General features: G+C 36.6%; 1 protein-coding gene across 2 annotated transcripts in view; it reads right to left on the bottom strand.

Annotated features, from left to right (window-relative positions):
• The window catches only part of megf11 (multiple EGF-like-domains 11), a 155,222-nt gene extending 141,423 nt beyond the window's left edge, over positions 1-13,799 (bottom strand). For both annotated transcript variants that reach the window (XM_055174098.2, XM_055174099.2), the window contains exon 1: positions 13,611-13,799. The gene's annotated coding sequence lies outside the window, so the exon portion shown is untranslated. The remainder of the gene's footprint in view (positions 1-13,610) is intronic.
• Positions 13,800-15,317: the final 1,518 nt, after the last annotated feature.

Below are 15,317 nucleotides of genomic sequence, written 5' to 3'. Positions count from 1 at the left end.
TTTTTGGTACAGGGATTTATTTTATTCAAAGACCATTTTACATTTACACCCTGCCATAAATGTAAGACATTGCGGTATCGGCCAGCTCCGGCTTCCCACATGCACGATTATGCCGTCTGGAAGCAGAGAGATTAACCACATCTCCTTCCCTGACTGCAGCTGGGAGAGAACTGAGCCGTTTCTCAATGTCAAGGAAGGATCTTCGGAAGCTAGAATTTCGAGGATGCTATGTCATCGACGTCCGTTGAAGGACTGTTCCAATGTCGAGGATCCTCGAAATTTCAGCCAAGGACTGAGTCCTTCGTTCGAGAAATATCCCATATACAGGAAAGGATGCACATTTGTATCCTTCACGCTCTTCACGCGCTGAAATCACCCACAATCCTATGCGCGCAGCACCGAAAGCACACCTTTCAATCACGCAATGACGTAATGACGTGCACTTGCTAGCCTGTTCCATTTAACGTGTTCTCCGAATGCTTAAAAGTAGCCTCACCTAGCCTCTGAAGGAAGTGACCTGTAAGGACTAGTTCTGCCAAGGAAGTATCCTTGACATTGAGAAACGGCTCTGGTCTGCTGTGCGAGGACTAGGCCGCCTGTGAGTGCTTTGGGATGGGGGTGGAGCCTTCGGAAGCAGCGGCAGCTGCTTGTTGAGAAGAGTAAACGACACGCGCTTTCACGTTAAAGTCTCCAAAAGTCTCCAACAACGCCAGAAAAAGTCACACGATTTGTCGCTTGAGTCGCCAAGTTGGCACAAAATTACATGCAGATATTACCACTCCCATCAGTGCTTTTTTGAAATCACGCTCTCGCACTAATTTGCCCGTTTAGTAAATCTGGCCCTAAATATTTTATCCTATATACACCCCTAAATAATTTTCCAATTTTCTGTGCTTTGTTTTCTTCATCTTTCAGGTAAAGCTGCTTCGAAACAATGCAACATTGTAAAAAGTGCTATATATTTAACTTGGCTAAACTTGAATGCACTGTAAGTTGTCTTTAAGGCATCTGCCAAATGCATAAATACAACATTTTACAAACATTCTTCCCAGCGAGCAATAGCTATCATTTTACCGTCTAGGTTAAATATAGACCTGATACAGTCCAGCTGTAAGTAACCCACTTATTTGGTTACATGTCGTTTTTGCGAGAGGTATGATACTCCATCATGTAACCGAAGTCAACAGTGATTACAAGGTGTTTGTGTTTAGACGTCTATAAAATGTTTACTGACAGCCCAAATTTTGTGTTGATTTAGTCTTGATGTTTTGGACAGCTTTTAGATGTCTTTTAAAGGCAAAATCGCTTGCTGGGTTTATCCAAAGTGACTTTACAAGGTATGCATTTTATCTGTACATGTGTTCCCTGCGGTTCAAACCCAAAACCTTTTGTGCAGCAAACGCAATGTTCCACCACTAGCTATTTCAAGAACATATAAATGTAAAGCACAAACTAATTCAAATATGCATTCACACTTCTCACAACTTGCTTTATTAGAAATCGATCTACTTCATGGATAGAAGGAACAACATGCTGGAAGAATCATCTAGAGTGTTATTGCAGTCTTGTGCAAAGTGAGGTAGGGCTATTAATCTCCCAACTTCTCCCCTCTCACCACGGATCCCTCCACACAGGTCATTATGAGGGGTCCCACACCGCACACAGGCAAACAAATGAGCCATTACTGCCATCACTCAGGCTCCAATTAAACAACCCATGCAGCCCAGCTCCTCACAATCACTGCCAATTAAAGCCCAACTGCGTGAATTCCAGCACTACTAATTATATGAACGTGATAGAGCTTGCTGACATTCCTCTATGAAATGAATTTCCAAAACTCCTCGAAATTAATAATTAAATGGGCTGTGCACTGGGTAGAAGCCATCTTGCACTTTCACTCGAATTAAATAACTTAAATTAAAGGTCTATCAGCCAAACTTCAAGAATTCCTTGTTAGGTGTCAAAGTGCAAATTAAAGCAATTGTGACTTGGTGGAAGCTGCAACAAATACTTTGGTAGTGTCAAATATTTTATGAAAAAATATTCAAGCTTACCTTAATATCTCAACAGTGGATTTCTTGAGGTGGCCCATACGTGTACAGTCAAGCACCGTTTAAAGCTAAGCACCACCAAACAAACGTGTTTACCGCCGTTCCTCAATGCTTTCCAAACACAGAGGTGATGGGACAATCCATGAATGCTAGCTGGTCTCCTGCCCCCCTACCTTAAGCTCTGCGGTAAAGATCTGCTGCATTCTTATGCACCCATAACCAAGACTAATAGGGCTTAAAGTGGCCTGGTCAGAGATCACTGAATTATTTATATGACTGGCAGGTGTTGTTGATAGGGCAGCTCAGGTCCCAGGTGTAGCTTTAACAGCTCCCTGTTCATGGCCTTGCCTATAGCGGCCATTGATTGCAGGCTAAACACCCCGCTGCTGAATAAGCAAAGGAGCTTTACATAGTGGCGCATCGCACCAATAACGCAACAGATCCATCACTGTTCATGACACCCACCGGCGTGGAGGGAGGGGGTGGGGGGGCGGAGCACAGCGCCCCCACCTAACCCAGAGTTTGGAAATAAAGACATTTTAACAGGACTGTTCGGCATGATTGAAGCTAATCTAATATCCCACGGTGCTCTTGTTGACCGCTGGCTCTGAGACATGGATATGAGTATAAAACAAAGCTGCAATAAAAGAGAAAGCATCCGTCATGCACAATAATGCGGCTCTTTGAACTGAATACGATGGCTGTGGTTTTCAAAAATGTAGCTACGGGTATAAAGTATGACATTTTGAAAGTAAGAATTTTATCACGCTAATGTTCCTCTGTGGTCAGGGATCTATGCGTCTGGCAGGCAGCTGTCGTATGTTGTTGTAGAGGGAAAATATCAGTGTCAACAGACATACACACAAACATATTGCAATGCAGGAAAGAATAACAAAGCTGTAAAATTGCCTGTGGCACTACATGCTATTAAAGGTCACAGTAGGTCATTTTTCAGAATCACGAAGGCGCCTTATCATACTTCCTATGTGTGAATAGAATACAAAGTATTAGAGGTTTGCCGGCTGCATATCTGTACGTTACCAGCGATGTTAGACTTTATTTTAAAAGGAAAATATAATTGGCTGTACAGAATGCTGATACGTGCGTCCATTGTGCGTATATATAACTGGAAGCTCATTATAATGCATCTGAAATATTAAAACCTCACACCAGTTCTTTTTAACAACCGCTAGTTTCATTAAAAGTTCGAAAAACTGACTCCGTTTTGGAGATAATGGAGAACTGTTTTTTTCTCCGCCCTAGACATTTGGATGGCATCAAACAGACGGAGCGTTCTACGTTACAGGTTCAATTGAGATGTCCCTGAGCACTGTTGTCTGGCCTGGGACGGGACAGAAGGGAACACTAAAAGCAATTTCCACCCAGGTGATCTAGCCACAGGGCCCCAGCAGGGTTTAGACGAGGAAATTAAACTCCATGCTGGTCCTGCTGCTAGACAACTCAAGTCAAATGAACAGCCAATGTGCAGTCTTTTACCATTTCACAGAGAAAATATTAACAAAATAAAGAAAGAGGTTTCCTGCGGGGTGTGGAGTGAAGCGGCTCACGCAGAATCGCTAATGTCTTCCCTCCTGAGTGATGGAGACGTCTACGGGTTCAACTCTAACGACTACCAGAGCCTGTGCAGAGAATAGTAATTTACCAATCATGCTACCCGTACTGGAGGAGAGAGCATGCTGGGTTAAGAAAAACTGTATGGTGAGTTCAGACACAGCTATAAGGCTTAACCATCAGTCATTGTGACTCGAGATGTACATATTGTGATGTGAAACAGATGAACACAAACCCTTCAACAGTAAGACACGGAGAGAAATGCACCCATATTAAAGGGACACTTTAATATTTTTGAAAATATTCAGATTTTTCAGCTTCCCTAGAATTAAATATTTGATTTTTACCGTTTTGGAATCAATTCAGCTGATCTCCGGGTCTGGCGCTACCACTTTTAGCATAGCTTAGCACAATCCATTGAATCCATTGAAAATTTCCTATTTAAAACTTGACTCTTCTGTAGTTACATTGTATACTACGACCGACAAAAATTAAAAGTTGCGATTTTCTAAGCTGATATGGTTAGGAACTATACTCTCATTCTGGCATAATAATCAAGGACTTTGCTGCCGTAACATGGCTGCAGAAGGCATAGTGATATTACACACTGCCCGAAAATAGTCCCCTTGGTTACTTTCAATACCAGGGGACTATTTTCAGCATTGCGCAATATCATTGCACCTGCCGCAGCCATGTCACGGCAGCAAAGTCCTTGATTTTTATGCCAGAATGAGAGTATAGTTCCTAGCCATACTGCCTAGAAAATCACAACTTTTAATTTTCTGTCGGTCTTAGTACACGATGTAACTACAGAAGAGTCGAGTTTTAAATAGGAAAAATATTGAACCGCTTTGGTTATTTTTTAGCGCGATGCTAATGGTCTAATCAGATTCAATGGATTGTGCTAAGCTATGCTAAAAGTGCTAGCGCTAGACCCAGAGATCGGCTGAATGGATTCCAAAACGGTAAAAATCAAATGTTTAACTCTAGGGGAGCTGGAAAACGAGCATATTTTTAAAAAAAGTGGAGTGTCCCTATATGCTGATAATTATTTTCATGTTATAGCCAATAACATAAAAGTATATTAAGCAGGCAATATCCATGTTATTTTTAATAAATCAATAAAAATTTAATAAAACCTGTGTGATTAAATATACTACATCATGTATTATAATAATATACACACTGGCTCAGGGGTTCACTGTTGCCTCAGCGCAAGAAGGTCCCCAGTTTGAGCCCCAGCTAGATCGGGAGCTCTTGCATGCAAGTTTGCATGTGATTTATAGCCATTTTAAATTCAATTCCATATTCATAATTAAAAAAGATAAATTTACATAGTAAAAATCAGCAAGCATTTAGAACAAGCATAATTTAGATCCTAAATAAATGATGCATTTTAAAATAATATTAGTAAATTTTATATTAACTTTAAGCAAGTAATAAAAGTGCAAAATTCCTTACATATGCGCTGGGATCAGACATAAGGGACAACGCTTTTAAAAAATGCCATTTCTTTGCTATAATCTATTACTAATTCCTTTAAGGTAGACAATAAATAAATATCCAAAATCTCCTAAGAAGTATCGAATATGGATGATGAAGACTAATAAAGACCAAATCATTCATATCACTGAACTGGTCCTGATATATTGTGCATTTCCAACTGAAGAGCTACACTGAATGATGAACTAAAAGAAATCAACAAACCAAACAGGATGCATAAAGTACACAAAGTACCAAGAGTAACAGAGCATCACTCTATGATAGTCGTACCCCTCGGTGCATCCATTAAGATGTCTCACAATACAATACAAAAGCCGAGCTAGACAGATCCATGCTACACTGAGCTTGTTTAGGTCTCTCCATTGTGAGTATAGAGACAGAAATAGCTTGAAGCTAAAAAGCATAAAGTTAATGGGGGACACACTCTCTGGGATTGAAATGGTAAATTATGACTCCCATATAATATTCAATTCAGGGGCACTCTTGGTTTACAATAAAGGGTGCATGAAGTCCTTGGGCTATAGTGCTCGTAATGGGTGCCATAACTAGAGGCCTGTAATGTTAATGAATAACCAACTCAATCCAAATCCAAAATGATGCAATAACTCAACAGCTACAGATGGCCTGGTTCTGTGAGCTGCTCAATTCTGCATTAATGTAACCTTTCAATATAAAGAAAGATTTATATAAAGCATTAACACGTGACTCTTGGCCACTCCGTTTACGAAACATAGCCATACAATAAAGTTCATTTCTTTTCCACAACCATGATGAATCCTCCTAACGTGGCATCTCGAGAGGACCATGCAGGCCTGTATGTTAATACTTCTCTGATTCAGATAAGTGGCATATGTAAGCAGGGCCATCAGCAGTATTTGTAAAAAGTCAGTGGATTCTCAAGGGAGAGCCGCTTGTCATTACAACGGCCTGGAAAAGACCTGATGAGTGCATTATTCAGCAGCCTGCAGAGCCGCAGCTAAGAGGTGTGGAGTTGGTATCGGACAGACAAGCGCTATTGAGTCTCTCTATAAGCTCACATCAGTGCTTGTTAATTAGCTTTGCTTAAAGACGCTTGCAGACGATCATTATTTGTTTCTATTCTACCATGAACTCATAGGCTATTCAGGACCCTATATGAGATCATGCGATGCCTCTCTCTCCACGTTTACAGAAAACTGTGTCTGCAGTAAGCAGAATGCAGTATCTTACCCTGAATCCTCACTTTTTCAATTTTCCTTACCTAGTCGGTGATGGACAATAGCAGACCGGCTAGAAGTTGAACAAGGTTAATAGTGCAGTAAAAGGTTTAGTTAAGTTCAATTTAATCAAATCAGTAATTCAAGTTTTGTGTGATACAATTTTGTTGTCTATAATTTATTAATATTGAGAAAACAAGTTAGATCTTTTTTATTTATATTTTTTAAATACAGTATGCATGTAATTTGTCTTAAAGGGGACATTTCACAAGACTTTTTTAAGATGTAAATAAATCTTTGGTGTCCCCAGAGTACATAATATGTGAAGTTTTCGCTCAAAATACAATATAGATCATTTATTATAGCATGTTTAAAATTGCCACTTTGTAGGTGTGAGCAAACATGTGTAGTATTAGATGTGTCCTTTTAAATGCAAATAAGCAAACACGGATCACCATAATGGTGGTTTGCTGAAATTGAAACACAATTGTGCTGTCAATAATTTTTTCTCTCTCTTTGCACTAAATGGCAGTGACATGGTAGGATAGTGCAGATAAAGGGGTGGTATTATTATAATAATATCCCCTTCTAACATCACAAGGGGAGCCAAATTTCAATTACCTATTTTTTCACATGCTTGCAAAGAATGGTTTACCAAAACTAAGTTACTGGGTTGGTATTTTTTACATTTTCTTGGTTGATAGAAGCACTGGGGACCCAATTATATCACTTAAACATGGAAGTTTCATGATTTGTCCCCTTTAAATGTTTTGATAAATATGATTACTAAAGATTATTCGCTGTGCTAACCTTTTTGAACTCCGATCTTCTGCATTTTGCAGTAATGTATCTAAGATGACTAAAATCAAAGATTCGCCCCTGCTTGAAACACAAACGTATGACAGAGGGTCACTAAACTTTGAGAAATCTTTCCTATAAATACTTCTTTAAGCCTTTGATGGCTGATTTCATTTGAGACTATTGTACACATTCGTAGACAGCTATACAAATCTTCCCCTTTCTTGTGCTCAGTTGAATAAATGCAATATAAATAACTGTTTAATTATTAATATGTTTAGGACTATAGTCCAAAAACTGTAAATATAAGCTGTTTGGTTGTCTACAGATGTTTTCTCCATGTCATGAGGCAAGCGCTTGCTCCAGATTGCAGCATAAGGTATAATTACAGACCTTTTCACACTATTGAAAGAAGCTGTTCTGGTTATTAATAAAATGACTTACGATCCTATTGATGCTATTCAGTGCTGCGCTCTTCAACACTTTACAGTGGAGGAAAAACCCCAACAGAGAGCCTCATACCATTTAAAAGCTGCAAACTTTTTGGTTAAAAATAAAACAAAAAACTCTCTTTACCTTAGTACAGTTCACGATATAAGCTTATAATAATGATTTAGATTAGATTTCACTTTTTCTAGTCCTACATCAGTAAAAAAATCTGATTAATAAAGTATAGACATTATGCATACTGTGCATTTTGATGCCCCTTAATATAAGGCTATAGTTTTTTTCTGTACAGAATAGTTCTCTGTAATGAATATATGGTTGGCATGACTCTTATAAATGCTAAATTTATAAATTAGCCGAATTTAGTTTGGAAAGCTGTGGCTGTCCTTACGGTATACCCCATAGAGGGAATGAGAAACATACATCAAGGTTTTCAATAACAGAGCAGAAACTGACCCAAGAAGGCTCAGCTAATGGCTCTATATTTTTCATTAACATTTCCTAATGCTCCGGCTATGGCCCCTGGGTATTTGTTCAATGTATAATGTTCAATAAGCTTTTGCTAAAATAACATCTAACAGGCAGCTCGTTGAGAAACTAGTGTGATTTGCAGAATAAAGGTCAGAGATTACTATGCTATATAGGGTTTCTTAGCACTATAAAAAATATATATAGTGGGCATTAGTGTGTTTGGCAGAAGGTTAGTGACTGACAGCTCTAGTCCCCATTCACTTTTATTGCATGGAAAAAGACAGACTATCCTCCAACCCAGACAACTGTTGAGGTTGTTTGTCCATTCCCCTAAATACGACCCACAGATGCGTTCACAAAATTAGCGCCTATGCCAGAAGCAGGTGAAACTTATATTTTGGGGTATGAAATTATAGAATGGGGTATAATTTTGCAATGATGACATTTATTGGGATATGATTTTATATTTAAACCGACAGAAATTGTGTCCATATGGTTCAATTAAATGTAAAAGGGTTAAAATTTCAAAATAAATTTGCAGATTACTTGAATACGTTCTCTTTTTTGAAGTTTTTATTTCATTTTGAAAGAATATTTGGGGAATAAATGCAAAAATGTACACCAAAAAAGTGGTGTAACCGGTCTGTGTCAATTGGTATAACTAGAATTTTTTTAAATGAAAATATAAATATATTCATAAAAATGTAGAATAAAAAATAATCATCTTGTTAAGTGTAATGTGATTTTTTTTACATACATTTTTACATAATTTGTCAAAGATTATTTAAAAAACAGAGCTGTTTTCAGGATATGTCAGGACAAATATTAAGCATTAAAATTTACATTTAGAAATAACTACACTGTAAAAAAAATCTGTAGAAATTACAGTGTTATTGCAGCTGGGTTGCCGGTAACTTACCGTAGATTTACATTTATGTTATTTACTGGAAACATTTTGTTCAAAGTTAAATGAATATTAAGCATTTACAAGTCTTTGTCTGTACAGAGTAAAACTAAAAAACAGCATCAAGCAAAACATTTGTGGAAACTAAAGCTGAAGCAAAAAACAGAAAAAGGTTGATGATGATGTCTGGTTCCCAGAATGCTTTGCATGAGGCTGTTATTGTGTAGTTTTATTCTGTAAAGATAAAGAATTGTTAATATTTAAATTTATTTAACTTTGAACAAACTCTTGCCAGTAAATAACATAAATCCAAATCCACGGCAAGTTACCGGCAACACAGCTGCAATAACATTGTAATTTCTACAGATTTTTTACAGTGTAATAAAATGATATTTTAAAATTATTTTTTTATGATTACGCTTACATGCCATCAAGGTGGATAAAATATTTAATATTTCTCATTCTTTGGCGCAATTGGCAGTTATACCATTTGACATTTTCAGGTCGATTCAGTCTTAACTTTCATAAAAATTGTGCAAATGTATTTTTTATTGCATAAAATTAACATAAATACACTATGTGCATTGAAATAAACCTGATGCGGGCTTTTAAAACAAGTTTTTTAAAAAGATTTTTGAATTTCTCATCTTGCCAAACCGTTTTTGCCATTGAACCTGTATACCACAGGGCTGTTGAATGCTTTATTTTGATTCTGACCTGTCAAAAGTCTTAAAATAACCACCATAGCAATGTCTGTATAAGCGGAATAATTGACTCCAGGCCTTTGAATTAATTGAAAATGCACACTGGCTCCACTTCGCGTTGTGTCGCATAAACCTTTGGTGTGCATTATTTTCGAATAATTCAACGCCCCGTCATCAATTATTCCTTACATATTGCGCTAACAACCTTTAAATGTAACCACAGGTTGTTGGAATAAGCTGCTGGCTGCTAGGGGGCGCTTATCCCTAAAACTTAACTGTATGCCGCAATAAGCTACTTGCACAAATGAGGTCGTCGTTTTTGAAGGACAGTCTCAAATCTGAAACTAGCAGCTTTACATACAAAACTAGATAAAACCCAGACATTTATGATAAAGCGAAGTTCAGACTGGATCCAATTTTATATGCCCATTTTAATTTGGTAGATTATCCTCTATCACTTTAATTGTCCACTGCTACATTAATCACTTAATGTTGAAGTCTGCAAAGGCAATCTGTTTAACATCTCTTATTTTTGACAGTCTTATGAGTTTTTAATTTTGCCTATATATTTATACCGTTTCGGTAAAGGCAAGACATTTTTGATGATAATTACTTCAGTCTGTTCCTCTTATAAAGTGAGTTTGGCAGTGATAGGGCAGTAAGAGATAAATCTTAAGGGCAGCAAAGCACTTAAAACAATCTTATCTAATTTATGACACCATGCAGAATCCAACACAGGAACATAAACAATCGATTTCAACTTCTTCACTATTATTACCTCTATAGCATCCTTTCTATATGTGACATATCCAACAGCTCGCATTTTCTACGTCCCTTTTTGAGTCTGTCTAATACAAATTACAGGTAAATATGACAAGAAAATAAGCAAGTGCGCATCGAGGAAATGAGACTAGGAGAGATTCTGATGAGGGTCACAACAAACATTCCCTTCTCATCAAGTTTCCATTGCAATGTTTTGAACATTAAAGATTACCAACACCACACACAAACAAAATATGTTTTTGAGACTTTGCCATGAAACTTTCACTTACATTAGCATCTAAATATCTATCTCGACTCACACTTCATAATGACATCAAGTATAAAAAGGCCAACGGCTTGTGATTGTAATGTTAGATTTGCGTTGTTGCCATTACATTTAACCAGGCTGTATAAAAATAAATAAGCCTTTTCTACCTGAATACTTAAACAAAAGGATGCAGCTCATTTTCTCCATTGATCTGAGCCGGTATTGCCACAGAATACTAATGAATCCTTAATAATTTGAAAACTACAATGCCATGGACTGCCAGAACCAATACCTAACTAATTAAAACAAGTCTCATCATTTATCTAAACATCTTCAAGCCGAAATATCTGAGAAATATGCAAAAAGATTCATGAATTTATATTTAATTTCAAACTTAAATCACCAAGCAATGCAGCAAGATGTTCCCCTTCATCTGTGGGAATTCAAACAACTAATAGTATTGTGCAGCGAGTGTTCCTTCATTAATCAGCACTAATTAACACTATTGACTGAAGCAAACATCAGGATTTCCAGCTGAAAGGGTTTACTAGACTGTAAACTGGAGAGTCTATAGGCAATGGCAGAAAAAGCCCCCCCAAAAAAATCTCCCTTTGCCCTTGGTTCAAACTTCACTTTGCAAAACAGCTCAGAAAATTAAAGCACAAATCGGCCTGCTTTCCTGTCATTAAGTGCTGTCAGGACGAATCAGAGCTCACAGACCGGTGGTGCTGCACAAAGCAAGGGTGATTTCTCTGCTTGTTTTGCGTCTCCCGTCTCACTCCCTCACACAGAGGTTTGGCCTCATATCAGCACTCACAACACATCACATCAAGGTCATATTCATTCAACTAGAGGTAAGGGGTACAAGCAGTCAACATCATCAAGAATTCTCATTATTTTCTGATTTGTGCTTAATCACAAATTTTGCAAAAAGAGGGCATCACATTTAAATGTTATTGCTGAAACGTTGTATCATGTCAACTGTAGAATCAATGTATAACCAGATCAAAATTATGTGGCTTAGTTCAAAATATATGTATTTATAGATGAAATAATGTAAATAGATGGTGTTTAGATTATTTTAAATGGAATAATTGGGAGAAAACCAGCAGCAAACTGATGAATATCTATGACTGTATATCTATGAATAATGAATTCTCGACAAGACTGCTGTTTAATTAGGCTAAAAGCTCAAGACTGGAAACAAAAACTGCATTACTGTATTGGCAATGTGCATTTATGACTTTTTGACAGATGGCTGTAATGCAGTATAAGCAAGCTGACTAACCAACACACAGGCAAACATACTCTTAGCTTTGCCAGACAGATGGGAAAACAAATCTTAAAAAGTCTTAGTCAAAGGAAACTGTGCAGACATTTGCTGTAACTAAACTCATAAAGTTACACCACCTTATAAAATTGATTGCATATCTTGCAGATTTTGAGTGGACAAAAATCCAACGTCGGGCTTTTATGTAATTTGTTTGTGTCAGAGTTTTGGGTTGGTGTTCTAAATAATATCAGCTCTCAATAAGAAAATGTCAAATTTTAACAGATAGACAAAAAAATAATACAATCAAAACTTAATGTAATTTAATTTAAATTACATACTTACTAAAAAAAAACGAATCTATGTATAAAGCTCAGATCGGGAAAATGTCTACATAATCAATGTCTATAAAATAGCTCACAACTGTCCACAATATAGCTCACAGCAATGTAAACAAATGTATGTAGGATAATGAACATTGAATTGCCATATATTTTGTTAAACATATCAAGCAGGTGTTATGAAGCAAAAAAATGAAAACTATCAATTATGACTCAAAACCATATACCTTATAAAGCTACTATAGATACATATTTGCAGAACAGAATGAGTGTTTTGGTTTTGCACAGGACAGTAAGGCTGGCATTTTGCCTACAGCTTGCTCAACAGCGCCACCTATTGGATCAAAACTTTCAATCAAAAGTAATGAATGAAAAAAAAAACCTGCGCTATAAATCGGTAAGTGCGTCGTCTCGTTTAATGCTCTATGTCTTTGATGTAAAATAACAGTTACTGATCTTTCAACAAACGTTTGATATATTTGTCAATCCCTAACATACGTAAAGTCATTTCGTGAATATCAGTTACTGTTTATACTGAAGATGAAAGCATTACTGAATGAGCATTCTGTGGAGACTGGTGGGACTTATAAGATTATTTACAGTATCGTACACCCATGCTTGACGACAGATATAAGATTCTGTCAAATATGTAATTTACGTCTAGTGTCGAAAATACTGTAGTTTATTTTCATATCCGACTTTATCCCGTGCTTTACAGTTGAATCCAGAGAAAGCTGCAGTGAATGAAAGCGACTTTAAATCACAGGCAGTATAATATTGAACTCGGTACATCAACTTTGACTGTATAAGAAATTCTGCCACGCTCATAAATAAATACAGACTGCAGCAATGTAGGATGACCAAACTGACATACACAATCGATCCTGTCGCCAAAAAATTAGCTAAAATTATGTATTGTAAAGAATTATGGTCACTTATTTTTTTTAATAAATTAAGCGTATACTGAAAATCAGTACAGTATGGTCCAAAATTAACCATATTTATTATGAATAATAATTATTTATGAACATTAAACTTTGAACTTATAATTAGGTGAGGTTTATAAAGGCATCAACTTGTCAAAATCGTAATGAAAGCTTGCTTACATAACAAGTCTTCGGTATGACAAAAAATATTTAATTTCTGTAATTTGGCTTTCTTAGTACTTTCAGACATTTTATTAGATTAAATATTCATAACTGTTATCATTAAATGATCTTCGTGTAAAATGTACATATCAATATCCTAAATATTGTAATATTTTAATACAGGTATCATGTTGTAGACTAACGACATTTCAAAAGCGAAATAAAAGCGACATACCTTCTACTCAGTTTATCTGTCCTTGTTTAAAATCGCTTTGTGCTGATCGTCCATCGCTTTATTTAGATTCAAAGTCTCCCCTTTCTCGTTATTAATCTCAGACTACATCAAAAATAGTCAATCAGTGCATTTCATTTATGTCGCCGTACTGTTATCAGACCCGTGTTGACAGAGCATCGCGCTGCAGCTCATCACAGTCCGACACTGTTGCTGAATGTTTCTGCCTCTGGCGCGCGCGGCCTCAATTTAAACTCACGTGACGTCACAGTCAGAGCATGGTGCTTTAAACCGCACGAGTTCACTAAACACATTTTTATCTCCTACTAACTGTAAGTGGATTTCTGGCGATATATAGTACTGGCTAAAATGTGTGTTTGATTTTTACGATAATGAGGTCTAAATATACCAGCTCAGGTTATTTTGTGTCGATTAGTTTTAATATCATTGGTTCTTGTTGTAACCGTGCTTTAGTTTTGTAATTTTAACAAATAATAAAACGCACACCAGTCGAGTGTATTTCTACTTGCATCAGCTCCCTGCAGTGAATAAATCAAAGCCATATTTATGGGTGGGCTACTATAACTTGTATCCTGGGCCCATAACAGGTCCATTAAAAAATTTCCATTACATGCTATTTGCACCAAATACCTGCCTGCAGGAAGATGAAGACAATAAAAAGAGAGATTTTAAATAAACCTGATCTTCAAACTCCAGTCTTCCGACTGAAATGATATGAAGGAAGAAACCATAATAGAAAATCAATTTCATCTCATAAATATGTTCCTAAATAATTGTTTTTTGCTTACTCTCTTTTTAAAGTTTAATCAAATTTGTTTTGCTTACTTGGATATGAATTCTTGCATATCTAAATGCAGATTCAGTAATTATCCGGATCTGCTTTTTTATGAATCCCCTGGAGGATCCTGTCAAACACGCTGACAGAGCAAATCTTCATGTTTCACAGAATTGTCCTGTAAGTTTAACTGATAAATTATGCTTGTGGTTAGAAAAGGCTGTGGTATGCTGTTTACTCTGCAACATAGTCACTTTGTCTTTTCCTAATTATTGAAAGTCAGGATAGATGCAGTTGTATGTTTATTCAGAAGCAGGGTTAAGTTTTGGACTGTCTGCACCATACATTAGTTTGTATAGACTGGAAGTTTACACTGTTTTTTAATCCCAGTCATTTCCTGTTCAAAACTTTTGCTTAAATATATTTTTTCATGCTTTGTAGGCCTTGTAATTTTAGGCCTTTGGGGTGATTACAATTTTGCATAAATTATAACTCCTAGCATATGACCATTAGTCCATTATTGCTATTAGCAAGTATTTACAATTATAAGTAAAGTTTATATTTGGGCCAGCTGGCAGGGTAATAGTTATGCAACAAAACCTGCTAGATCATTTATTTAGGGGACCTGAATTTAATTTTCATAGAGCATGATTTTTAACTTTAAATGTGTCTTTGCATTATAGACATTTAAAAGAAGCCACACCAACACCTTAGTGTTTGGAAATCTATGCCTGATGGACTTTGCAAGCTTTGAGTATTTGATTTTCCAGTTGACATCACACATTAATATATTTTTACACAGCACCATCTTCAGGTCTGGCTGATCTCTTTATATCTCTAGGACCTGCATGTATAATACTGTGTTTAAGCAAGGGTGTATGCACACATGGATGTATGAATTAGAATCAGAAGGA

This window comes from Misgurnus anguillicaudatus, chromosome 15 (genome assembly GCF_027580225.2).
Source record: "Misgurnus anguillicaudatus chromosome 15, ASM2758022v2, whole genome shotgun sequence".
NCBI lineage: Eukaryota > Metazoa > Chordata > Actinopteri > Cypriniformes > Cobitidae > Misgurnus > Misgurnus anguillicaudatus.
This window is presented reverse-complemented; position numbering and strand designations above follow the sequence as displayed.